The sequence below is a fragment of the Arachis ipaensis genome, chromosome B03 (assembly GCF_000816755.2).
Source record: "Arachis ipaensis cultivar K30076 chromosome B03, Araip1.1, whole genome shotgun sequence".
Taxonomy (NCBI): Eukaryota; Viridiplantae; Streptophyta; class Magnoliopsida; order Fabales; family Fabaceae; genus Arachis; species Arachis ipaensis.
In genome coordinates this window covers 79,033,018-79,036,001 of record NC_029787.2, presented here as the reverse complement: position 1 = coordinate 79,036,001, position 2,984 = coordinate 79,033,018, and positions in this window count along the sequence as shown.

Sequence of the window (2,984 nt, the reverse complement as noted above, 5' to 3'; positions counted from 1 at the left end):
AGAATTTTGAAGAAGATGAACCTGAAGAGAACGAGAGATTGGTGGAGGAAGAATCTGAATCAAGTGAAGAGGTAGCTACAACAGAAACACATATACCAGATGCACCAAAAGAAGAGAGCGAAAAATCAGAAGCACCCAAACTTGAACTCAAAGCACTGCCACCCACTCTCAAATATGCATATCTAGAAAAAATTGAAAACTACCCAGTGATCATAAATTTATCCCTCAGTCAAGATCAAGAGGACGAGCTACTCAAGGTGCTGCGGGAGCATAAGGATGCCATTGGATGGACCCTTGCTGACTTGAAGGGAATCAGTTCAGCCATATGTATGCATAAAATACTGTTGGAAGATGATGCCAAGCCATCCATTCAATCCCAAAGAAGGCTGAACCCAATCATGAAGGAAGTGGTACAGAAAGAGGTTATGAAGCTTTGGCAAGGAGGAGTCATATACTCAATTTCGGACAGCCCTTGGGTTAGCCCCATACATGTCGTACCGAAGAAGGGAGGGATCACTGTGGTTACCAATGAGAAGAACGAGCTCATACCTACAAGGACCGTCACAGGATGGCGGATGTGCATAGACTACAGGAAGCTCAATGAGGCTACACGAAAAGACCATTTTCCCCTTCCATTCATGGATCAGATGTTGGAAAGACTTGCAGGGCACGCTTATTATTGTTTTCTCGATGATTATTCAGGATACAACCAAATAGTGGTTGATCCAAGAGACCAAGAGAAAACCTCATTTACCTGTCCGTATGGAGTGTTTGCCTATAGGCGCATGCCATTTGGGTTGTGTAATGCCCCTGTAACTTTCCAACGCTGCATGCTTTCTATCTTTTCAGATATGATAGAAAAATTCATTGAAGTTTTTATCGATGATTTCTCGGTATTCGGAGAATCTTTTCCTAGTTGCCTACATCACCTCGCCTTGGTATTGAAGTTGATGACAGTTCATAAAGCTCCATGGTTCGCAGATATTGCAAATTTCAAGGCAACTGGAGCATTACCCCCAGGGATCAATAAGCATCAAAAAAGGAAGCTCATAAATGATGCAAAATACTTTGTCTGGGACGAGCCATATCTCTTCAAGAAATGTTCAGATGGAATTCTTAGAAGATGTGTCTCGGAAGAGGAAGGGAGAGAAGTTTTGTGGAACTGTCACGGTTCATGCTATGGCAGGCACTTTGGAGGGGACAGAACTGCAGCAAAGGTGTTACAAAGCGGATTCTTTTGGCCCACTCTTTTCAAGGATTACAAAGAGCTAGTAAAAAGTTGCAATGAATGCCAAAGATCTGAAAACCTACCCAAAAGAAACGCCATGCCACAAAATTTCATCTTGGAACTTGAACTGTTTGATGTGTGGGGAATTGATTTCATGGGACTATTCCCAACCTCATATGCAAACAATTACATCCTGGTAGCAGTAGATTATGTTTCCAAGTGGGTAGAGGCTATTGCAACCCCAACTAATGATAACAAGGTAGTCATGAACTTTCTCAGGAAGAATATCTTCAGCCGGTTTGGAGTCCCAAGAGCCCTCATCAGTGATGGAGGGAGCCACTTTTGTAACAAACCACTGGAAGCTCTCCTCTTACGATATGGGGTAAAACACAAAGTAGCCACATCTTACCATCCTCAAACAAGTGGGCAAACTGAGATATCCAACAGAGAGCTGAAGAGGATCCTGGAAAAGACTGTGGGCGCATCTAGAAAGGATTGGTTGAAGAAGTTGGATGATGCTCTGTGGGCATACAGAACAGCATTCAAAACCCCACTTGGAATGTCTCCATATCAATTAGTCTATGGGAAAGCTTGTCATTTACCACTGGAGCTGGAACATAAAGCTCTTTGGGCTATCAAGATACTAAATTTTGACAGCATTGCTGCTGGTGCAAAAAGAATCTTGTAGCTGCAAGAGATGGAGGAATTCAGGTCACAAGCCTATGAAAACACTAAGATGTATAAAGAGAAGGCAAAAAACAACATGACATGTACTTGGCACCCAGGAGTTTCGAAAAAGGGCAGCAAGTACTCCTTTACAATTCTAAATTAAGGCTGTTCCCAGGGAAACTCAAGTCAAGGTGGTCCGGACCTTTCTTGGTTACAAAAGTGTCACCATATGGCCATATCGAAATCACGGATGAAGGTTCAAAGAGGACTTTTACAGTGAATGGACAAAGACTCAAGCATTATCTGGGCAACATGGGGGAAGACCCCAGAGTAAAGTACCATCTCAAATAATTAAGAACTCATCGAGCTAGCGACGATAAAAGAGCACTCTGTTGGGAGGCAACCCAACCTCAGGTAGTTTCAATTTCATCCTTATTTCAATAAAAGTCACAAGTGGTTTCCCCTGTATTGAAAGGAGCTAAGTTTGGTGTTCCACACCAGAACAATCCAAGAGTGATGGTGTAATTCTAAGTTTGGTGTTCCACTAAAGGACATTGGTTAGAATTACATCCCACTCCCAAAAGAACATTGCTAGCTCCATCCAACCAAGAGAAACCACTTAGATGTAGTTAGACTATAGATGATCATTGCTTTGTTGATAATAAGATATGAGGGTCACTGCATATATGCAATATTGTGTACTGGGCAAAGAACTAAGTTTGGTGTTCACACACCAAACTGAGTTCAAGAGGCACAAGCATACATATAAGCTAACTATGTCTCAAGTGCTTTGGGAACAAGCAACTTCCAGTGACCTTGTAGGAATCTTATAAGGAAATGGTGCACTTTCACCCAAAGAAGCGAGGCAACAAAAACAAGGAGGACAAGCAAGGAAAATAGCGTGGACACCCACAACAGTAAAAGGTGGTGGAGTTCCTTCTTTGTTCCATCTTTCTCTGTGTTTTAAATAAGGAAGATCTTGTATGAAATAGAACTTGCTTCCATGATATGTTTAAACCTTTTTCAAATCAAGTTTTTGGTATTGAAGAGAGTCTATGTGCACTGGTCTTTATGTCACTGCATCATT